Here is a 24860-nt window from a genome sequence, read left to right as displayed (position 1 = left end):
CCAACATTAGGGCCATATGTGTTCTGCAAACATGCAATGGAGAAAAATATATCTCCCTTCAGGGTCTATGATACTCTTCTTTAATACAAATTTTACAGATTTATGAAGCAATGTCAACACCCCTATGGACTGTGGAGTATGTAGTGTAAATCCTGTTTAGGCCCCAAGAGGGTGCCAGGCATGATGCTAGGCGTCCAAGGGCAAGTGTCTCTTGCAAGAGGAGTATCTTCACCCCATGTGTCTGTGCGTATGGAGTGATCTTAGGGGCTTTAGTGAAGTTGCCAATCACCCGGACATTCCATGACATCACCTGGATAGCCATAACAGTGTATCAGTGAACATCCCAGTATGCACGAGAGTGTGTACGCCAAGAGATGTTGATGAAGAGGCTGCCTTGTCTATCCATCGCGCGCAGTGCCATACACTAGCTGCCTTTTTCCACGGGTCTCAAATCCCACCCCCCTCACTGCGCAGCGCCAACCAGCAGTGCATCTGTCCCCCCTGACCCCCCCGAAGGTGAGCCATCCCCAACCTGCCCCCCCCCCTCTGCAACAGCCCAACAGGGGCTCACGAAAAGCAGGAACAGAACAACAAACATTGCAGTTGCAGCGGCGTGCGTCGCTGCCGTGCGGCCTACTTGTATGGAAACCTAGGGGTTCCACTACATTTCTTATAGCATTTGTGACTATCAGGCATCCCCCCACTCCTTTAGGATTAGGAGTGCGAGGCCCCGTCCCTGGATTGCCGACATGGAAAAGAATAGATATACATGATACAATGACAGCGGGCTAGAGCAATAAGGTGGATTCTATGGCCAACAATATGATGCGGGTTATAAGTAAACAAATTGGCAAAGGTGATACAAGCTCTCATAGTAAGTACGGCCAGGCAGAGTTGCCAAATCGTGATCAATAGTGCAGGCGAGTAGGATGTTATAGAGGGGCTAATTACACATAAGACACTGAAAACTTGAATTTCAAAACAGGACTTCTAGCCCCAGGGGTGCTTCACTGGGTTCAGTCGTTTTCCATTGGCGGGGTCTTGTACAGGGATGTGTGCTTCGATAAATGTCACTGCCTCGTCCGGAACTGTGAACAAGTTTGTTATTAAAGGTGAACATTAGACGAGCTGGAAACAGTATTGCATAAGCAATGTTTCTCTCTCTGAGTAGTTTTTGACTCTGATGAATTGCCGGCGCTCCTGCTGCACACCTGTGGAGAAGTCCAGGAATATTCTGATGGTCTGTGTTAGGCAGAATTATATGCAGTACCCTTTGGGAACACCACACACAATTAAGACTACAAGTGACAGTACAAATTCACCTTTGGTACAAGCCTGTACTACACAGTAAAGTGGTAGCAGTGGCTGAGCATCCAGACCTATCTCAAGAGTAAGTGAGCAGTATCAATAGTTACACAAAGGACAGCAATTAATATGATTCAAACAAACACTGACTCAAGGTTTATGAGTGAAATAATATACATTTATTTACACATCAGTTGTAAAACATTTCACTAAATTAAAGCAGTTGAAAAATCACACTCTTAATACACTACACCCCACCCAAAAGATTCTGGACAAGTTAGGCTCAAAATGAAGTGTGAGCAAAATGGCACTCCAGCAATTTAAAAGGGAGGGAGAGACAACGTTAGGCAAGAATTGAACAACACCAACAAGTAAGTAGGCAGGGCAATCTAGAAAAAGGAATACAGTGAGGAAATCAGATACAAGGGACCTGTCGCAATGTCAATGGGACAGAGGCCCTCATTACAACTGAGGTGCTAAGTGCACCAACTTTACCACCATGGTGTAAACTACGTTTACACCATGGTGGATGGCGGATTTACCGCCCCATTACAAGGTGAGTGGGGCGGTAAATCCCCATTTCCCATTTTCCCTTCCCCATTCCCATGTTTGCCCCATAGGGCATAATGGGAGTGGGGAAGGCGCTAATTACGGCACCGTAAATTACGGTGCCGTAATTAGCACCAAAGTGCCTTAGCACCATGGAACTTAACGCCTGCAAAAAGCAGGCGTTAAGGTGGGAATCAGGCGTTAAGGGTTAACAGTGGCGTTAACCCTTAACGCCTGAGTTGTAATGAGGGCCAGAGTCTTCGCTCAAGATCACACAGTTCAGGGTAGTTCACGGTTAAGTCTTTGCCAAGAGTTTGAGATGAAGTTGGTCGTCAGAAAAGTTAGTTTAAAGAATGGAGAAGGACAAGCCCTCGGATTGGCAAAAGGTTTTGCACACGTTCACTGTGGCTGGACAAAACGAACAACCAGATTTGAACAGTACCTTAAATGAAGAAGAAGGCTGTAGCTGAGGCGGACGTTCCTGGCAGGTCCTGCAGGCTCACAGTTCCTGAAGTGACTGTCGGACTGATACAAAGTAGGAAGACTAGAGGGTCCTTCACTGCCCAGGGACGAAACCAGCAGCAGAGCAAAGCAATGAATAAAAGGTGCACTCCTTAAAATGCAAGCAGGGTCCGTTCCTCCTGGCTATCCGGTTCACTTTAGCTCTGCACAGCAAATTCGACCAGAGAAGGGAGACCTGATGAGCAGTTTGGTAAACTGGTTGTTCCCACCAGTTCAAGGTGAGAAGATTCCTTGAAGATCTTCCCTGTCGTTGAACTATGAAGATTAAGACCTGCAGCGGGGCTTCACCGGGCGGTACAGTCGTTGTAGGGGTCCTCTTCTGTCAGCTCCTCCAGTTCTTTCGTTCCAGTGCTGACTCTGCCTTTCCAGACCAGAGACCTGTTTTTATGCAGTATTCCCCCATTCGCACAGCCTGGCTGTCAATCACACAGCAGGTTGGCTGTCCCGCCGGGACAGTCACCACAGCCAATCAGATTATAGTACGACATGTGTCTCCAAAGAGACCCTGTGCAGGGAGTCCTAAACCCCTCCCTCACATCCTGTCTCCCTCAGACATACCGACGCCTAAGGAGGGCTTCTGTGTAGAAGCCCGTGAAAGGACGATGAACAAAGGAACCAAAACAGGTTTGGCGCGCAGAGAAAAAGTTACCACTGCCACCAGCCAAGTCTTAATGAAAAGGGAGCGAAACAATGCTCCAAGAGTAAGAGACAAAAAAGGATATTAACCCTTTCCAGCACTCTATGTGAGATAGTTTGTACTGGCTCTGTGATTTTTTAAAGACTAATAAAGTCAATGGCAACTTTACATGTTCGGGGAGACAGTAGTCAACCCCAGAAAATGGAGTCAGGGTTGGGAAGCCAAAAATATAACCCTCTGTCACTACACTGAAGCTGCTGTGTAACACACAGTAAAAAGATGATGCTTATGGGTTAGGTGAGGCTCCACAGTCTATGAACACATACAAATGTTAAACACACACAGCAAAACATATTTAAGCGTGAGAAAAAAGGCTCATACTCTTACCAGGTGAAAAAAAAAAATTCCTGAAATCCAGCAAAGCTGCTGAGGGACTCAGTAGGTAAGGGGAATTAGCCATTCTGGAGAATTCTTCCTAACAGTCTGCACATCTAATCTGAGTTTGCCCTTTTCACGCATAAGTCGAAGTATTTGATCCCTGTCTCTATGGCTTAAAATCTTTGCTATAATTGGTCTTGGGAAGTCTCCAGGTTTAGGCCTTGGGGCCAACGCTCAGTGGGCTCGCCCAACTGCAAAGAAGGGGGACAGCTCTCGGCTACCGAGTAGCTCCTTGAGTAGATTTTCTGTTTCCAGTTCGAGCCGACCCTTAAGTGCGTTCTCCGGGACCTCGATGATGTGTATGTTATTTCAATGTGATCTGGACTCCAGATCATCACATTTGGCTTCAACTAATTTCATGTTGCGAAACAGGGTGGACACAGTGTGCTGCAGTGCTGTGATACCGTCCTCATTAGCACTGATCCTGGTTTCCGCCTCTGTAATCCTGGAGCCCTGTTGGTCTAGATTGGATCTTAGTGACGCAACATTGGCGTTTATGTCATCCAACTGTTCATGAAAGGAGGCAAGATTCTTGGCCATAGATTTCATCATGGTGGTTAAGTCCGGGCCAGTATCTTCTGCCTGTACATCCATGTCGTCCTGATTGATAGCGCTTGTTCAGGACTAGTTGTAGCCTTTGCAAACGTGTCCATGGCACTAGTTTTACCAGTGCCACAGGATCTGTTTGGAATGTAGGGTGACCCCACAACCGATGGCGCGAATTGTGTACTTTTCACAAGTATTGCGGATATGAGGGCTAACAGTTTCCTAGCCTCGAGGATGATTCTCCGAGCAGAAGTTGCGTGATGTTGGGGTGGAGAAAGTTCAAGAGCAGGTTGGGAGTAGAGCGCGGTGTGTGGCACAGCACGTCAACCGTGTGTTGAGAGTAAAGGCTTGCGGTACAAGATGATGAAAGCGCAGGCCAGTTGCTTGATGTGCCACCCTTATTGCCGCCCCAGGGGCCTTTATCATATGTGATGATGAAGAGCCGAAGCACAGCAGTGGACCCCCTGAGCGGGCCAGCAGGGTGAGCAGTCAGTAAGTTATTGGAACTCACAGTGGTATTCTTAATGTAGTCTATGTTCATTCAGGGTGCGGGTGCCGAGAGCAGGCAGTCTGGAGAAGGATGGGACACAAACCAGCATGTCTCAAGGAATGGTCATGCTCAGGGCCAGTTGCAATGCATCTGTCATAGATAGGTTTGGGATTAGCCAAGGTTGCACTGATAAATCGGTGCAATGCGAAACCCTGGGGGTGGCCCCTCGGGGTGGCCCGCACAACAGATGAGGAAGCGTAACAGTTAGGGAGTCCTAGTGGTGTTCCCAACAGTTTGGGGGTTATCCCAGCATGTACCAGCGTTAGAGCAGGAGGGGAGTGTATTGCGGCCAACAGTCCTCCCAAGGGTCAAGGGGGAGCTCACACCCAATGCAATCATGCACAAACAGATGTCTAGTGCACAGGGTTGGCAAATGTTTATCAGAGGGGCAAGGATCCCTGAGTGTGCAATTCATGGTGTACAGTAAGGTCTTACCGTTCCTCAGAGTGTGCCGGCTGCAGCCCACACGGGTATTGGCTATGAGCCAGCTCCAGCAGGCTCTCATCATGGGCCTCCCCCAGCAGATCCAGCAAGTGCAGCGAGGGCCCAGCCGCAGGCCCCACCACCGTGGCCACCCCCAGAGAGCCGGGCAGGGTAGCGGAACCCCCCTGCAGGTTGGGCCCGCTGTCACCGAGCCGCATCACGCGCTAGCCAGAAGGACCAGGTCCTCCACAGTTGGGCCGCCAGCCAGCACGTCTGCGACCCCAGCCAGGCACCGGATGCTCCAAACTTGCAGCAAAGGGCGTCTCCCACACAACACCGGCCCCGGAACTGGAGAAGATGAGGAGAAGGGCCAAAGGAGCAGGACCCACACCAGCGCGGGCCTCCCTGGGAGGAGGAGCCGCGGTTGGTCTGTCGCAGCAGATCGGGAAAGTACTCGATGGTCCAGGGAGCCGGAGGACTCTCACTCGGTGGCGCAGGATGGGTCCGCCGGACCGCCATACCCGGCCAGGATATGAGGGTCAGGGCAGAGTGGCCGTAGATGCAAGCTCCAGATCCAGCACTGCAGACGATCGAGGATGAAGAGGCGGGTAAGTCAGATGGTCTGCCCAACAGCAAGCAAGGCTCCGCCGTCACGAGTCTCACCAGGCCGCCCATGATGCAGGATGAGCTAGTCACTCAAAGGTAGAGCCGTTCTTCCCAATTTTGGGCTAGTAGTCGCCCAGCACAATTATCCTCAAGTGGGCAGAGGACCAGGGTAGGGAGATGTCAGGTCCCGCCATATTTACAGGATGTCTGTCAGCCATTCATGGAGCTGAGAGACTAAGCAGCCATCTTTGGGCTGCTCAACAGCGCCTCCCCGGATTCCTGTATTTCATCACCTGAAACTGATGGAACTGCATTTGAATTATGTTTGCCACTTTTAATTCAACAGGGCATTTGAGGCTGCCTTTGGCACTCAAGTGAACTTCAAAGCACTGTGTTTGCATCCTAGAAATGTCTCTACATCGCATCACCCCACCAGTGCCTCGTATCCCATCCATCTCAAGCAGCAGTCCACCATGCAGATGACATCCAACTGCTGAACCATTGAATCCAAGCATTGAACTGTCAGGATTTCCCATCACAGCTCGACTTGAACAGCTGGATTACTTCTTCAATGATAGAACTGAAGTAGCGGTACTGATTATCAATGGTCCATCTAATTATTTTTCTCTATGTGGCGAACTGGTTTGCTGTTGTGCGCACATTATTTTCCGTGTGCGAAACAGACTAATGAGGTAAGCCACTTTGTGAGTTACCATCGTAGAAGAGAGTTTGGAAAGGAATTTCCTCTTCCCAGCCACTGCAATTCTTTAAAAATCTTAAAACACTTTTTCCAAACACATAGGCTAAAATAAAACATGTCATATGTTATTATACAGCAAACTCATCAACCAGTCCAAGATTTCAATATCTGCCACAGTACCTTGCAAACATACTTCTGCAGAGAGAAAAATGTCAGCCGCATTACGAGCTTGGCGGTAAGTGGTAACGTTGGCAGTAAATCCATTACTGCCAACTTTAGCAGTACTCCAAATTATGATTTCGGGCCTGGAGTGGAGGATTTGCCTCCAGAAAAATCCTGGATGCAAATCCTCCAACTCAACGCCGAAATAATCGGAATTTCTGCTGCAGTAATTCCACCAAAAAAGCCACATTGAGTCTGATGGACTCAAAATGGACTCAATAAGAATGGGGAATTACACTGCCACAAGCAGTTGTAATCTGGCAGAACTTCCTCTGGACCAAGTGGTGGTAACAGTAATTCGTTTGGGTGGTATTCTGGCAGATTTACACCAGGATACTGACCCAAGTCGTAATGAGGCCCTGTATGTTGTATCCCACTGTAAAATCACTCATTTGTATTACAAAACACAAATATCTCTTGTCCTAACTGATGTGGCTGTCAAGAAACTCAGACAGAATACCTTTGCCAATGGATTAATGGCAATCAATTAAAAGCAATGTGTCAAAAACATTACGTTCTCCTGTGGGGAGAGATTACACCAGCCTTAGAGACATATGCACTGTAAGATATTTTGGCCCTCATTACGATGCTGGCGCTAAACCATGGCGCTATTAGCGCCATGGTTGGTGCCGGTATCGTAACTAGTCTGCCAATGTTCAATGGGGAATTACCACCCCATTCCAAGGTTGGCGGGGCAGTAATTCCCCATTGGAAATTGGCCCTTCCCCATCCCCATTTTTGCCCCATAGGGCTCAATGGGACTGGGGAAGACGGTAAGTACGGTACTGCAAATTGCAGTACCGTACTTACCTCGAGAGTCCCTTTGCGGGTCCCTACTTTAACGGCTGGTCTAGAGCAGCCGTTCAGGTCGGGTCCCGCAAGGGGACCTCGTAGTAAGGCGCTAAGTGGTTAACTGTGCCGCAGCCTTTTACGGCGCTGTTATCCACTTAGCGCCAGGGTCGTAATGAGGCCCTTTGTTTTATTGGGGTAAATTTGGGGTTTGGCGGTATTTTCTTACCGTCAAAATATGAGCGGTAGTTCGGTGGTAAATTAGCCTTGCATTTAGTTTGGGTTTGGCCTCATATTATTTTAGTGACCATACCTTGTTAGTTTATATTGGGTAATCTAGTGATATATTGTTTTGCTGTGTTTAGTGATGAGCATGTTTTTCTTTCTTATAAGATAACCCCATCATAAAACAAAACCTTCCCTTCTATTAGAGTACCTCCCAGTGGTTTATAGAGAGCCTTGGACCTATGCACTTGATAGAAACCCAGCAGTTTTATTTAGAGCGCCACCTATAGGCTGTGGCCGGTGTCACTGGCTTATTTACATCCAGTGATCTATGTCATAAAGTATTACTGGCTCATGAACGTCCAGTAATCTATATATCATCTCGGATTACCTACCATCAACATGCAATGAATACACACACACACACTCACACACTAAACTGCTTTATCACTGAACATTATTAGCTTCTTTTGGATTGTTGTTTCATCTGCAGTGGTAAGTTGACAAATGCACTACTAAACAAAATGCATCTCCCCCATATATTTATACATACATTCACAGATGCAAAAATGACACTAAATCCATTTGTTTTCATGAATACTTATTATTTGGATGCTTATTCACATATTAACAAATCTTACCATGGATACATTGGATCATCATCTGAAATACAAAAAGAAAGAGAAACAGAACAAATAAGCCTTTTAAAGCATGGGTTAATTTTACCCCATTCTGAACATGGTGAAAAATACATTCAGTGACTTCCCTGCCTTTCTACACTATAACTTGTAGTCAAACGTGCACCATTCAAAAAAATCCTCAATTGGCACAAATATATCTCACCGAGATTAGAGATTCTTTGAAGCTCCGAGCGTGGGCTTGCTATTTTCGCAAATGCAGGTCCAGTATCAGCACAAACACTTCTGTAAATCTTGTGTGTGGGGGGAGCACTGGCGAGAAATTTCCTAGCCAGCGCTCTGTGACCCCTTCGACTTCTGTCTTCACAGCCCAGTCTCCACAAACTAACTCCTCTTCTCCTCTCTTGTCATCAAGAGAGCTCTCCTCCAGGCCATTTTTACATAGTTCATCTGCCAACACTTTCCTCCAATCATGTTAAAAGGATTTTTTCTGCGCAACCCTTCATTTGTAGAACAAAGAATTCCTTGCTCTCTGAGCAACTGTTTCATTTATTTCCTGCTGCGCATACTTTCTCTCTGCTTTCCACAAGCTAACACAGAAAGAGAGAAGAAATAAAAATGCCATTGTGCATTTAAAAGGCATTTACAGCAGTGCCACCAAAATATGTATTTTCACCTCATTTTGCACATGAGACTACATCATAAAGTTAAGGAAGTTAGAATTAGTGTTTAGTAATGTGAATTCAATTAGTCAGTTATATGATTAATGTAGTCTCATATATAAGGCATCACAGAGAAAAAAATGGGTGCACTTCATTCTCTCCAGTTTCACATTGATATGATATGATGATATGATATGGCATTTATAACGCGCCTATACACAAGTGTTTCAAGGAGCGACGAGGCAAGGGGGGGAACAAAGGGAGGACAGACAACAATCCTACTAGGCCAGGTGTCATTCAGATCGCGCAAGTGCATTAGAAGGGGGGAAAGGAAAAGTGTGCAGGGGGAAGGGAGAGAGGAAAGTGCAGTACATGGGAAAGTAGAATAAATAAGATAAATAAAAGGCCAGCTAGTGGCAAGTGCAAGGAAGTGCAGACATAAGTGCTGGTAGGGGGACTGTAGGGATACAGAATAACAGGTCTCCAGGTGCAGGGGTAGCCAGGGAGGCAGGGCAGGTGGGCAATTGACGGGGCCTGGGCCAGAGATCAGAAAAGGTGGCCAGGTAACCAGTACAGTTTCAGCCAGGAGGTCAGCAGGGGAGAGGAGGATAGCAAGCAGAAGCAATGAGGAAGGTTTTGAGGTGCTTCCGGAACCGGAGATGGTTCTCCTCAAGCTTTGCTGTGTTATGAATTCTGTACCTTGCATGCCACCAACAACATATTCATATCTTATACTGGCAACACAAAAATAAATGTATGTACCACATTACTGCTGGCAATAAAATGCCACTGCACTTTGCAATAAAAATATGCCATGACATTTTGGTAAAACACTATGTATATTCTTACATCACCATCCATTTTTACTCCCTAAAAAGGAAAATATGGCTAACAAAAATGAGAAACAATGGACATATCATTGCTTCAACTCACATAGCTCCAGTGATATTTTTTCGAATTAGTGACCAGTAGAGCACTGGCATAGGAAGGAAGGAACTCTAATAATATCAATGCCTGATCTCAAAAGGAATTTTATGGGGAAAGAACATCTTTTAATAAGCAGAAAGTATCCCTATTGGCAAAGGTAATTACTTTTTTACTCCCTGAAAAATCATTTGACTCCATGTAAGTAGCAACATCTGATTAGAGCCCTGATTGTACCCCTGACATAGGGAGTGAAATGGCAGGGCACATAATAAAGTGTATAGTTTTGCTTCCACACCAGAGCCTAGATCAAATTAAACAAGTGCTTTACTGATGTGTATTATGGAGCCTTGTTACAGAAAAACACACATATATTACTTTTAATTTAATTGCACCAGTTCATCAGAGATACAACTGATTGAGTGCCTTCTTCTGTAACTACGGATCCCTCTTCTGTAATTCTTTGTGATCAGTTAAATAAGATACAATGTAGGGGGATGCTATAGACTGCACACAAGCCCTTAGCAGTTGAGCATAGAAAGAAAAAGAAGGTGCTGTTGTCTAGATGGGGACTAGAATGTCCTATCCTTTAGCAAACATGCAACACATTTCCATCAGTTTACTGCCGAAATGTCAGACGTGGTTTTTGAAATGTAATGCTTTGTTTCATCACCCCGCAAGGAGTGATGCTTCCACCCATACCCTTCCCTGGCTCTTTTGCTTGCCTCCAATACTAGTTGATAGAGAACTGTAAAAAGTGGGGGATTGTAGCAGTAAACACTCACTGGTACCCACAATATTTTGCAAGCAAGGCATATTTAAATGACTCAACATATGATGTGCATTTTAAGAATGTCATGATTCTGCATGTACACAGTTATTTTGCAGTGCACACAAGATTGTTTACAACATACTGCACCCTATATCATTGTGTAGGATTACACAAGTGCTCAGTGAAACTGTTTTCATATAGAAGCAAATTACCATATAATGTGTGAAGGTATATGCCCAAATGAATCTGAACACTTGGAAATGATGCAGATTGTGTGAAAAGCATCTTCCTGTTTGAATATCTGGTGCCCTGATTCTATGGACGAGTAATCCCAAGCATAGTCCATACCTATTATCCCTTGTAGGCTAAGTAAATAATATTGCAATGTTTCTCTCTACTTATAGGGTAATGTTAGTAATGCTAAAGTAGGAGAAGCTGAGCATCACATTTGTCTTTTCAAACTCTTCAGAGGGCAAATTAATATTTGAGTTTTATAGTGCGTTAACTTACAAGGGGGGCGCTTTAAAGCACTTGCGTGACGTATGTACAAAGAAGAGGAAGTATGGGATTTCATTACACATCCAAGTTGCCTGCTTACTTACAGTCAGTATTTGATTTTTCAGCTAGCAGTTTGATTATATAGTGTGGGCGATGCTTTTGGTAAGGCACATTGAGTAACAGAATTTCTGCCACATGAACGTTATTCATGTTACAACAAACATAAAACAAATGGATGTAGGTATACATCTGCTAAACCTTCGCAGAGCCAAGAGAGGAAGAGTCATAGTTGGCCGGTAGTATCTTAATGTACTCACGGGCAGAAGTTAGTCATACAGTAAAAGTGTGGTAGAGTCAGGTTCAGGAGTCATGGGTGGGGAGGGAACATTTTTGGTTAATGTGTGCAAGCATATCTTGGTTAGATTCTTCTGTTCTTTGAGCCAGTTTTTCATATTAGTTTTTAACCTCTTGTGTTGTATTTTGCTGGTAGGGATTTTTGGTGCATAGTTGAGTAATTTGTAGAATATCAAGACTAGTTGCTTATTTTAAGAGAAAGAAAATTTCAAGTAATTGCTGTGGCTTTTGTTTTATAAAATCTTTTTGAATAGGTGAGAATTGTCTGTGTGCGCTGCTAAAAATCTTCTGAGCAGCACCCATAAGGAAGCTGGGCAAGCGCACATGTGCACAGCTTAGAGGGAACATTGCATCATCATCATCTTGAAACATGCTTGATTGTTGAACCATTCCTGGTGGTCAATCACTTGAATCACAATGCCTTCGAAACTACAGGAGGCACCTGCTCAAACCCGACTCTATGCCAACTTGCCTGCTGGGATCTAAGTAACTCAAAAACCTTGAATCTGTTTTGACCCACAGGCACAACAGCTCCAAGCTTGGTTTGACCCCTGACGAATACCCTATCATTAGAATCAGGTACTTTCCAGTGACAATGTCACCCTGGTGCCACTTTTAGGGACCAGCATACTGATAAAATAACTTTTACCACCAAAGACATATCATTTTGAATAGCATCTCATGCCTGTTTCATCCCTGACAAGGTACCCTGACAAGGTACCCTGAGTGCTTATACAATCCTGTTCTGTATTTTCTGGCTTTTTATACAAGGTTGGGTTTTAATACTGTCTTTAAGAGTTAGTTGTATAATTGATTTGCTTATTCACCATTCTTCCCTCCAATCAGATGTACTCAGCCGGACATACCTTGGATTTTCTCAGCCCAGCATACATCCCATCTTCAGCCCTCTCACTACACCTCTCTGCTGGTCTGACTATGCTCTCCTGTCCTCTCACCTGGATCGCTTAGGTCCCCCGGCTAAGCCTCTGCCTGCAATGGCAGTCTCCTTCTATGTCATTCATCTGATGAAGCGAATGTCAGTTGCCGCATTTGCCAACACTTTCATTGCCCCTCCCAATCCTGTCACAGACTACCACACTGACTCTGCCCACGCTAATCTTCACCTCTCTATCACCAGCACCCTGGACATTGTTGCCTCTGTCTCGAGGATCCGCATGAATCCTACCTCCAAGCACAACACCTGGTATGAATCTTACCTAGCCTACCTGAAATGCAAGTGCAGAGTTTCTGAGCGGAAGTGGCGGGCATCAGGCACATCCTCTGACAGACTGGCCTGACGCCTGCTGCAAAGGCAATACAGGTTCTCCATCTGCTCTAAGAAGAGGGCCCATATCCAAGCCCACATCTCCAGGACCACTAATAACATGGGCAAACTGTTTAAAATCTGCAAGGAACTAGCCAATATTACTGCAGTGTCCATTTCTCCCCTGCCATTCCTGACCCTCAGTACTTCACTGGCCTCCCACTTCATAACCAAAACTTAGGACATCCTGTCCTGACTCTCCTCTACTCCCCTCCATCCTCCCTCTCCAGCATCATGACTCCCTTGGCACCCCTCCCCCTTGCCTCCTACTGTCCTCTTTCTCGCACATAGCACTGGATGAGGTCTCTAAACAAGTCCTCTCTATGAAACGCTCCTCCAAACAAGTGCTCCTCAGCTCCTCCAGAACTATCAAGGACAACATTGACTCTCTTGTGCCAGCCTTGGCCAATTTCTGTAATCACTCCTTTGGCTACCCGGCATACACTCTGTTGTGCATCTTCTCCTCAAAAATCCCTCTGCCCGACCCCTCCTGCTTGGCTAACTACTGCTCTATCTCCATCTCCATTACCCCCTTCCTGGGCAAACTCCTGGAGAAGCTGATCATTTCCGAACTAATCCAATACACTGAATCTGTTGGTTTTCTCATGACCACCAGGCTGGCTTCAGAGCAGCCAGAGGCACGAAAACTGCTCTACAGAACACCTGTGAAGACTTGCTCTCAAATCTCGATTCCAACTCTCCATCCATTCTTATCCTTTTGGATCTTTACTCTGCCTTCATCATGGTCATTCATGCCACCCTTACAAATCGGGTCCGTGACACCCTTGGTATCACAGGCCTGGCACTGGACTGGTTGACCCCATTCCTCTCTGACCGATCTTCCCAGGTTCATCTGGGCTCTTTTCTCTCCCTTATCACACTCTCCAACTGTGGCGTCCCTCAAAACTCTATCCTCTCGCCGTGGCTCTTTAACATCTACCTTGCCCCTCTGGCCCACTTGGTCTCCTCCTTCTCTCTGTATTTCCAGTGTTATGCAGACAACACCCAGCTCTCCTTGAAGCTTCCCTCAACTGCATCCTCTTCCTTCTCTCTCATCCCAGACTGTCTGACTGCTATTCAGGCATTGTGTGCTGCCAATGATCTCTGCCTTAATGCCAGTAGGACTGAGATCCTTCTCATTGGGACCCCACCTCCTACCTTTTCTCCTACCCTCTGGCCACCATCTATGGGTCCCCCTCACCCTCTTGTGAAAATCCTTGTTGTCATCTTTGACTCCTTGTCGCTTTCTCTCCTCACATCGCGGACCTTGCCAAGAAGGCCGATCAGCTGCACCTCCTCAGATGCATTCACCCTTCCTTTACCTTCCCCCAGAAACTCAATGCCTCCAGAGCTCTGGTATTCTCTCGTCTGGACTACTGCAACAGCCTCTTCCTCAATCTTCCTTAATCTTCCCTTCACCCATTCCAAATAATCCAGAATAGTGCTGCAAAACTTATCCTTGGCCTCAAGCCCAGGGACTGCATATCTCCAGCCCTAAAATCGCTCCACTGGCTCCCGGTTGCTATTAGGATCAAGTTCAAGACCCTCTGCATCATCCACAAGGCTTGTTGGGGCCTGGGACCCAGCTAAATCCAACTCTCTCTCCCAAAATACCTCCCTGCTAGAGCCCTTCGGTCTTCTAGCTCCAACTCTCTGCAGATAAGACAATTCTCAAAGCAATGAGTGGGTGGTAGATCGATCTCCTCCACAGTGTCCTCCCTCTGGAATGGTCCCCATGCCCCTCTCAGGCCCCTTGAGCCAGATCTTCTTAAGTTCTGGAAGCTTCTCAACAGCCTCCTTTTCTCCTTTTCTCTTCTTTCTTCCCTCTCCCCCTCCCCTGCTAACACCCCCATCTGCCGTAGTGACTGGCTGCCTGGTTCCTTCTGAGTTTTAGAGGCCACCCGCCTTCCCCGTCAAGTCCAACCCTCTCCTCGCACTTAGCATATGGACCCTCACCCCCTGCACCCCATGCAAGCCCTAGCACTTGCCCTCCTGCCCTGCTCTTAGCATCCGCCTATCCCCTGTTGCCCTTGTCCACTCACCCCCCCTTTTCAATTCCACTCTCTCCTCTTTACCCTGCACTTCTCTTCCCAACCTAGCACTTCACATTTTCTGCAGACCAGGACCCCCGCCGTCTCCCTCGCACTTCTTGTTACTGCACTTGCACAATCCGAATGTCACTAGTTGGACTGTTACTGTTATCTTTCTCCTTTTTTACCCCCTTTTGTCGTTTCACACCTTGAAATACCATTTGTTGTATAGGCCCCTTGCAAATATCCAATAAATACATAAATAAAGAATACATTTGTGTAGAACATTTATTGGACATTCTTTATATTTTGGAACTGTTGTACTGTTGCTGTTTGGGTTGCTACTATCTCACATTCCCACCCCTTCTGAGACTATAGCCTTGCCCGATAATGTTACAACAACAGGCAACATAGGAATATCTGTTGGCTGTCCCTGTTTTACTTGTATAATTGGGATCAATGTTTGTTTGTGTAGATGTTGGGGGAATGAGTATTAGGTTTCGTCATTACTCATCCTAGCACTCCTGCAGAGAAAAAATAGTTTTTTCACATATTCAGAGTCACTGGAGGAGAAAAGAGAAACAAATACTAGAGGAAACTGATCACATATAGACCTTAGGGAAGCAACAACCAGTACCACAATGAAAGGAATAAGTATGGTATAAATGAAAAATGTGTAGATCATACTTATAAGAGAATTACACTGATCAAGGAAAAGTTGTTTAGTGAAGAATAATTGGCTACTGAGGCACTAGGTAAGGAGTTTTAGGAAAACAAAAGGCATTGTAGAAAGATTAATGATGTTTTACATGCAAACAGATGAAGGACTATCAGGAATGATTTTGGAGAAGTCATTGAACAATTCGGACAAGAAATCAATAACACCAACTATCCTACTTTGAAGTGACAACTGTAGCGCAGAAATATTGTTTTGTATGTCAGTTTGGTTGTGCCCACAAAGACAATTCAGCTCTAAAGTGCTTGGGAATTATCCTCTGAAAAGAGTTTCAAAAGCAACCCAAGAAAGGTGCTGGGTGTTTTCAGTGTCTCTAAGCACAGAGGACAAGATCTTCACTACAACATTACATGTACTAACATAGGATGGAACTCTTATTCATAGGAAATGATCTGGCATTTCAGTACAAGCCTATCCCTGTGAGAGGGTCCTGCCTCATATTTATATGTGTATTTCTCCTCTGGTATGGCACAGAGAGTAACATTGTAATTATATGCCATTGTGAACCAGTTATTGTGCATCTGGATTAAAAGAGTAGTATCCAGAAATTAGGTAATGATATGCTGTGAATTGTCTACCAGCCAGACTGAATGGCCAGATAGGATAAAGGGTAATTTAAGAGGGGCAACAGTGCAGTTATCAGCCAGTACATCCTGCTACAAAGTGGTTATTACTGAGGTTATTAATATTAATGCAGGTAAGTCGTGTAATGTTTATTACCATAAACATGATAAACAAAAAAGGGAGACCTACAGAGAGACTCTTTTCTATTTCTAGGGTAACAAATATTCCTGGAAGGAAGCACATGCAGTTTTAAGGTCCAAAGAATGAAAGGCTGCAGGTAGGTAGAATTCAGTAAACTTAATAAAACAAGCATGCAAGGATATTGGGGGAAGTGGGGAGGGGGTAGCCTCTGATAACAGCTGTCAGCCGTCTTCACATGTTGGTTTGCATCAGATCCTAAAGCTTACAATCCAAGCTCATAATTGGCTATCAGTTCCAAGGCAAGTACTTATGTGGTAACATAAGAATGACAATAAATAACAGATGGTAGCATATTAAATTCATAAATCATGAAGGCTCTTAAATCATATTCACCCAATTTGAGTGTGTACATAATGGGCCTCATTACAAGTTCGGCAATAGCCTAGCCGGTAAAACCGGCAGGCTGCCGCTGAATTTATGAATTTTACTGGCACCCCACCACACCCAGTATTTGCCCATTCCCATGCACTGGAAGAAAATGCTCCCTATTCCCATTTTAGGGCTCAATGGGAATGGGGAGGTCGGATGCACCGGCAACATTCAGAATGGTGCTGGTGCAACCGGCATGCTCTGCTCGCGGGTGCCAGTCTGCCCGCCAGGTCCGACCTGGCGGGCAAAAAGGCACCCACGAGCAGAACTCGTAGTTTGCAAGTCTAGTAACTACGGTACGGGCAAGCTTACCAGTACCGTAGGTCCCGACCAGCAAACTTGTAATGAGGCCCAATGATTGTGCAGACATGATATGATATGATGTGGCATTTATAATGAGACTGTACACAAGTGTTTCTAGGGACGACAAAGCAAGGAGCGGACACAAGGGTGGACAAAATAACTATCTTACTAGACCTTGTGTCATTCAGATTGCACAAGTGTGGTGAAGAGGGAGGGGGAGAAGTACCAGGGGGGAGGGGAAGGGGGAAGTGCAGTTAACTCACAAGTGCAGCCAGCGGGTGGCTCATAACTTCAGAGAGAAGGGACTGTCGGGTTGCAGATACATATCCTTAAGTGCTGAGGACCCCAGAGGCAGTGCGAGGTCAACTGGACATGCAGGAGCCTGGGCCCGAGCTCAGAGGGTGACCAGGTGACCAGTGTGCAGAGCAGGCAGGTACATGAGCAGGGGAGAGGAAGAGAGAAAAAGGAAGCGAAAAGGAAGGTCTAGAGTTGCTTCCGGAACCAGAGCCAGTTCTGCTCAAGTTTGAGAGAGGCAGGGAGGCTGTTCCAGAGGGATGCCCTAGCCAAGGAGATGGTTCTGCTTCCAACTCTCTGCTTGGAGAAGCATGTGACCTCCCCAGAGAGTTGGGGGTGGATGAGCAGAGAGCTCGAGAAGGAAGATGTTTTTGAAGAGGAAGTTGGAGGTAGAACAGTCCCATGCCCCAGAAAGTCTTATGCACTATGCAGAGGGTCTTGAAGTTGATCCTGGCAGCCACAGGGAGCCAGTGAAGAGATTTATGAGCTGGAGAGATTTGATCCGTGGTCTTGAGGCCAAGTCCTGTTCTGGATAAGTTGTAAAGGCCGAAGAGTAGAGGCAGGAAGATTTGGAAAAGGGGGAGATAAGATCTTTAGGGATAATAGCTCATGAAAGAATGAGGAGCCACCCACCCAAATTTAACTTTGCTCTTTGACATATATGAGTGAAGAAAGTTGTCAAAGGCTTCATGGCTCTGATAATCTAGGAGAATAATAAAATAGGCTGCACATTTTAATCATGATTTCATTCGCAGTTTGCTATTGACATATTAGCGTAGTGAAGTGCACTGTCTTACTGAACTTTGTATGTGATGCAGGGTACCTTGAACATGATGATATCTCGAAAGGGTAGCCAGTGCAGCTTGATGTGGGTAGATTTTTTTAGCCCAGTGATGAGGTGTGCTGCAGCGAGCTGAAAAGTATTCAGGGGTGCTAATGTAGCATCTGTGACTCTTGCGAGTAGGGTGTGGCCACCATCCATTGGGTTTGCAATCAGCTTATCTGTGAGTCTTATTGCAAGTGGCATTGCAATATGAAAACCTGAAAATGGCAAGTTTCAGAACTAGCAAAAACATGTATGTTAAGATTCAACAGGGAAACATCATGGTATAATGCATGTTGCAGACTGCATGGAATCAATCTATATGCATGCGACATGACTGGGAATTTGGACACCCATACTTTGGATACCGGCTGTGATGAATTGCCATCTGGCAAGGGTGTGAAAGCCCTGGATGTTTTGATTTGTATTAAATAATAAAAGGATGCAGGTAATTCCATCTCTGAAAGTTTAATCTGCTGATCAGATTCCCTTTTCATAAGCTCCATGTCAAAAGACTGGTGTGTGTCTGTGCCCTGCTGCATCTACCCTGATTTTCAACACCTGCTCTACCAGTGACAAGAAACAGGTTCAAAGGTCACAGCTGCCCATTTGACAGCTGCAGTGACACCCCAAACTCTACAGTGCAGGCACTACATTTAGGTATGCGCCCCTCTACCATAATTATGATGCTCATAAGTAGTGCAGGCTGCTGGCAGGGTACATTCCAAATACCAGCTAAGCCTGAGTTATGGTATGGTGCATGGCACTACTTATAATCATTACAGCCACATGCAATTTGATATCACTTATGTGTCATCTCCTGTGAGCCAAGCTCAGCTGTGGAAGGTGATTTGTATTATGGCCAAACAAGCTGAGCCTGCCAAAATGAAGGGACAGGAACCTGAATAGTCAGGTCTCTTCTTAGATTTCTTTCTGAGGGCAGGTAACACCCGCTGCCAAAGACAGCCGCACAGCAGGCAGCTGCCCTGGGCTTAGGCAACAAAGGAGCATGCCTATTCATAGGGAGTAACCTCACACCATGGTGATGCATTTCTAAAGGCCTATTTTCTTAGTTTCAAGGGAAGGGGTGGTTGTAGAATGGCCAGGAGGAAGACTTCCACAATCTTATTTCTCTGCTTCTCTCTCCCCTTCCTGTCCCCTCCACTTCCCCTGGAGCAAAGCATTTTTTTGTCAGAAGGACAAAGTCCCCTGAATTCAAGAACAGGCATTGGACCACTGAGGTTAGTCAAATCACTTGCAGACTTGTACGTTAAAATAAGGGGTCTGCCACCACTTCTTTTAATCATCCTGAATCATCTTTGGATTGTCAATTGAGTAGATTTCAGTGGATACTGCTGGGAGAGCAGTCATGTCAAGAGTCCTCCAGTTGTGAGGTGAAGACAGTTGCTCCAAGGCAGAGATTAGCTCAATCCCCTAACCCTCCCCACGGTCTATTGGGGGTAACCTGCTGCTAGAATAAGACCCGCATCTCTGCCAGCCACAACGGTACCCAAGTTTCAAACTGTATTGATGGACCCCTGCACTTGTGTGGCAGGTTCCCCTCTGTTTGTGAGCACAAGAACAGATGCCCACCTCGTCGCTGATTCCCAGGATTGGGCCTCACAGCACCTGAAAGCCAGAAAAGCAAGACTCCCTGTGTTTTTGCCATCAAATCATATTGAGCAGTGATTTGAGCATGTTCGACGCCATTCAAAAAAGCAGAACCCTCCGGAGTAGCCTTTCGCCTTTTTCATTCTTCGAAACTGCATTTCACTTGCTCAAACTAGTTTGCCATTTCACTGCACCAGCTGAAGCTCATCATTGCCTCGGCTCAAAACAAGAAGTACCGCTGCCAGCACATTAGCTCACACCACTTATGAATCACCACCTGATTTATTTCTGCCTCCACTGTAAGTCGAACAAACCTGGTGTCCACCAAACCGTGACCTTCAAGCTTCAGCATTGAACTGACATGCCTGGTTATCTGGTGCTAACTCACAGCCTCCAAACCTCCACTGTTGAACCAAATCTGGGGGCCATCCGATCCGCATCGCTAGGGTAGCGCTTAGAATCACAGCTACCTTCCTCTTGGACTCTAGCTCGACAGCTGCTAATTGCTGGATTACCGTGCCTGCTGCATTCTCAAACAAAACAAGACCTTCAAACGGCACCCAGAATCCCAGCTCGATTTCGGTGAACTGCCAAGTCACCAGTAAATGAATTATTGACTGATATCTGCCCCCTTGGTATGTGACAAATTGGATTCTGCCTCGCAGGAGTACAGGGATGAGTAGGGGTCAAATGGTCCACTCAGGCCTCCAAACATAACACAATGATACATTTAGAACAGGGACAGTCAGGAGATACACCTCCTTCTCCTTTTGCAGTAACTTGGGCCGAGGGAAGGGTATACTCTCAAGAGGGGTTTTAAGTTGAACCAGAAGTGACCCAAAAAACACAGTATTACAGTCCAAAATAAAGGGAATGTGCAAACAAGATTCTATACAAAATATAAACACTTTAATAAAACACACCATGTACAAGTAGAATGAAAAGAGATTGCTGTACAAAAACCCACCCCAAAGGAAAGAACAGAGAAGATGCCACAGACTGAAAAAGTAGCACTCTGAGCATAGTTCCAGGGCCGGGAGGTAATATACTGCCATAAAAAGCATGTTGGGTTGAAAGCAGGAGCGATTGCGACCGAATCAGTCTCTAGGGTCCTAGTGGACCATGGGGACAGTTCACTGTCACACTACCTGGATTCAGTTCTTGGTGAGCTGACGCATCAGATCCAATGTCGAGGGATGATGTGAGCTAATCAGATAGGATCGAGGATGCCTTTGAAGCAAGCAGACGTTGAGTAGGGTCGAATTGGGTGCTCAATGCAGTTGACCACCAGCATTTCATTTGTGCAAGTTGGGGTGGTCCCAAGAATGCTTCACAGTTGGCCAGGCCGAGTTGGGCTTTAGACACTGGGAGAGGTTTGCGAGTGATGCACCAGTGCTTTGTTTCAGTGGGCGGTGGTCATGGTGATCGATGGTGCATTGAGGTGCAGTCAATGAGGTGGCAGTTCTCGGGCTAGCTGGACCGAGCTGTGGTTGTAACTCCAGTTAGAGTGAGCGAGTGACCATCTAGAGATTCAGTTCAAGGTCCAGTGTTCAGTAGATGATTCAGGCCTTGCAAGTCATGTGCTACACTAGGACACAATGCAGTGTCAAGCTGATTTAGATGCAGTGGAAATAGTTCAGCTGGATGAAGGAACACAGACACCAGCACCAGTGCCTTCCCTATTGTTCAGGATGCTGGGAACACAGCACAACCAGTTTGGTGTAATAGAAGCAGGAGCTTAGTCTAGTCTGTCCCTCCGGTAGCTGTGAGGCCTTAACAAAGGACTCAAAGACAGGATGCTCCAGTTCAGGGTCTGGTCTTCTGACACAGAAGATCTATTGCAGAGTGCGTGGTCCTGGTCCACAGCACTGATCTCTCCCAATATTCCATGAGAGTGGTTAGGGGACAGAACTTTCTTCTGTCTTGGATGGCTCATCCTTCACCTCTGGTGGAGGGCTTTGGAAAGTGCAAATTGCCCAAAGGAAGTCCAGAGGAGAATGCTCGGAATGTCTCTCCGGCCTTAAAGGGTCCTTGAGGAACTGAGGGGATGCTGCAGAAGGAGTGTGAGACTCCTTCTTTTAAAGGCACAAGTCCTCAGGTGATTGGTCTAAAGCTAGCCTGCTTTAGGGAACCAATCCCTGCTCCTGGCTGGGGTGGATGTTGCCCTGTTGATCTTGCAGCCAAAGTGTTTTGTTCCAGCGGAAGTTGACTGGGGGGCAGAAAAAAGGGAAAGAGAGACAATGAGAAACAAGATGGTAGAAGGCTTCTTCCAGTACCCAAAGCACTCCTGCCTACTCTTCTCCCATCCCTTTCCCTCCTGACAACAAAGACCTTTGGATATGCAGCACCCTGGTGCGAGGTTACTCCTTCTGAAGGGGTGTGCTCCTTTGATACCTGGGCCCAGAACAGCTGCCTGCTGTATGGCTGCCTCTGGGGGAGAGGGTTACCAAACCTCACAAAGTGAATCAACGAGAGGCTGGATCCTCAGGGTTACTGCTGTGTGGTAGTATCAGCATGTCTGACCCGAATACACATTCCTTTCCACTGCATATGAAATATCAATTAGGATGTGGCATCCATGACCATAAGTATCACCATGCACTATGCTTAAACTCAGGCATAGCTTATTCTTAAGGATTAGGAAAACAAAAGGCATTGTAGAAAGATTAATGATGTTTTACATGCAAACAGATGAAGGACTATCAGGGATGATTTTGGAGAAGGCATTGAACAATTCGGACAAGAAATCAATAACACCAACTATCCTACTTTGAAGTGACAACTGTAGCGCAGAAATATTGTTTTGTATGTCAGTTTGGTTGTGCCCACAAAGACAATTCAGCTCTAAAGTGCTTGGGAATTATCCTCTGAAAAGAGTTTCAAAAGCAACCCAAGAAAGGTGTTGGGTGTTTTCAGTGTCTCTAAGCACAGAGGACAAGATCTTCACTACAACATTACATGTACTAACATAGGATGGAACTCTTATTCATAGGAAATGATCTGGCATTTCAGTACAAGCCTATCCCTGTGAGAGGGTCCTGCCTCATATTTATATGTGTATTTCTCCTCTGGTATGGCACAGAGAGTAACATTGTAATTATATGCCATTGTGAACCAGTTATTGTGCATCTGGATTAAAAGAGTAGTATCCAGAAATTAGGTAATGATATGCTGTGAATTGTCTACCAGCCAGACTGAATGGCCAGATAGGATAAAGGGTAATTTAAGAGGGGCAGCAGTGCAGTTATCAGCCAGTACATCCTGCTACAAAGTGGTTATTACTGAGGGTATTAATATTAATGCAGGTAAGTCGTGTAATGTTTATTACCATAAACATGATAAACAAAAAAGGGAGACCTACAGATAGACTCTTTTCTATTTCTAGGGTAACAAATATTCCTGGAAGGAAGCACATGCAGTTTTAAGGTCCAAAGAATGAAAGGCTGCAGGTAGGTAGAATTCAGTAAACTTAATAAAACAAGCATGCAAGGATATTGGGGGAAGTGGGGAGGGGGGTAGCCTCTGATAACAGCTGTCAGCCGTCTTCACATGTTGGTTTGCATCAGATCCTAAAGCTTACAATCCAAGCTCATAATTGGCTATCAGTTCCAAGGCAAGTACTTATGTGGTAACATAAGAATGACAATATATAACAGATGGTAGCATATTAAATTCATAAATCATGAAGGCTCTTAAATCATATTCACCCAATTTGAGTATGTACATAATGGGCCTCATTACAAGTTCGGCAGTAGCCTAGCCGGTAAAACCGGCAGGCTGCCGCTGAATTTATGAATTTTACTGGCGCCCCACCACACCCAGTATTTGCCCATTCCCATGCACTGGAAGAAAATGCTCCCTATTCCCATTTTAGGGCTCAATGGGAATGGGGAGGCCGGATGCACCGGCAACATTCAGAATGGTGCTGGTGCAACCGGCATGCTCTGCTCGCGGGTGCCAGTCTGCCCGCCAGGTCCGACCTGGCGGGCAAAAAGGCACCCACGAGCAGAACTCGTAGTTTGCAAGTCTAGTAACTACGATACGGGCAAGCTTACCAGTACCGTAGGTCCCGACCAGCAAACTTGTAATGAGGCCCAATGATTGTGCAGACATGATATGATATGATGTGGCATTTATAATGAGACTGTACACAAGTGTTTCTAGGGACGACAAAGCAAGGAGGGGACACAAGGGAGGACAAAATAACTATCTTACTAGTCCTTGTGTCATTCAGATTGCGCAAGTGTGGTGAAGAGGGAGGGGGAGAAGTACCAGGGGGGAGGGGAAGGGGGAAGTGCAGTTAACTCACAAGTGCAGCCAGCGGGTGGCTCATAACTTCAGAGAGAAGGGACTGTCGGGTTGCAGATACATATCCTTAAGTGCTGAGGACCCCAGAGGCAGTGCGAGGGCAACTGGACATGCAGGAGCCTGGGCCCGAGCTCAGAGGGTGACCAGGTGACCAGTGTGCAGAGCAGGCAGGTACATGAGCAGGGGAGAGGAAGAGAGAAAAAGGAAGCGAAAAGGAAGGTCTAGAGTTGCTTCCGGAACCAGAGCCAGTTCTGCTCAAGTTTGAGAGAGGCAGGGAGGCTGTTCCAGAGGGATGCCCTAGCCAAGGAGATGGTTCTGCTTCCAACTCTCTGCTTGGAGAAGCATGTGACCTCCCCAGAGAGTTGGGGGTGGATGAGCTGAGAGCTCGAGAAGGAAGATGTTTTTGAAGAGGAAGTTGGAGGTAGAACAGTCTCATGCCCCAGAAAGTCTTGTGCACTATGCAGAGGGTCTTGAAGTTGATCCTGGCAGCCATAGGGAGCCAGTGAAGAGATTTATGAGCTGGAGAGATTTGATCCGTGGTCTTGAGGCCAAGGACAATTCTTGCAGTCCTGTTCTGGATAAGTTGTAAAGGTCGAAGAGTAGAGGCAGGAAGATTTGGAAAAGGGGGAGATAAGATCTTTAGGGATAATAGCTCATGAAAGAATGAGGAGCCACCCACCCAAATTTAACTTTGCTCTTTGACATATATGAGTGAAGAAAGTTGTCAAAGGCTTCATGGCTCTGATAATCTAGGAGAATAATAAAATAGGCTGCACATTTTAATCATGATTTCATTCGCAGTTTGCTATTGACATATTAGCGTAGTGAAGTGCACTGTCTTACTGAACTTTGTATGTGATGCAGGGTACCTTGAACATGATGATATCTCGAAAGGGTAGCCAGTGCAGCTTGATGTGGGTAGATTTTTTTAGCCCAG

At 46.0% G+C, this 24860-nt stretch overlaps 1 long non-coding RNA gene across 2 annotated transcripts in view; it reads left to right on the top strand.

Moving 5' to 3' along the window:
• LOC138526580 (uncharacterized) overlaps positions 1–24860 on the top strand; it is a 330805-nt gene that overhangs the window by 298769 nt on the left and 7176 nt on the right. The window contains exon 3 of one of the 2 annotated variants that reach the window (XR_011283633.1): positions 23001–23064. This is a non-coding gene — a long non-coding RNA (uncharacterized lncRNA). Of the gene's footprint in view, positions 1–16227; positions 16303–23000; positions 23065–24860 lie in introns of those variants that run through there. The other variant, XR_011283634.1, reaches the window with a different exon arrangement.

The sequence above is a fragment of the Ambystoma mexicanum genome, chromosome 7p, assembly GCF_040938575.1.
Source record: "Ambystoma mexicanum isolate Mex_15411 chromosome 7p, UKY_AmexF1_1, whole genome shotgun sequence".
NCBI classification, from domain to species: Eukaryota; Metazoa; Chordata; class Amphibia; order Caudata; family Ambystomatidae; genus Ambystoma; species Ambystoma mexicanum.
This window is presented reverse-complemented; position numbering and strand designations above follow the sequence as displayed.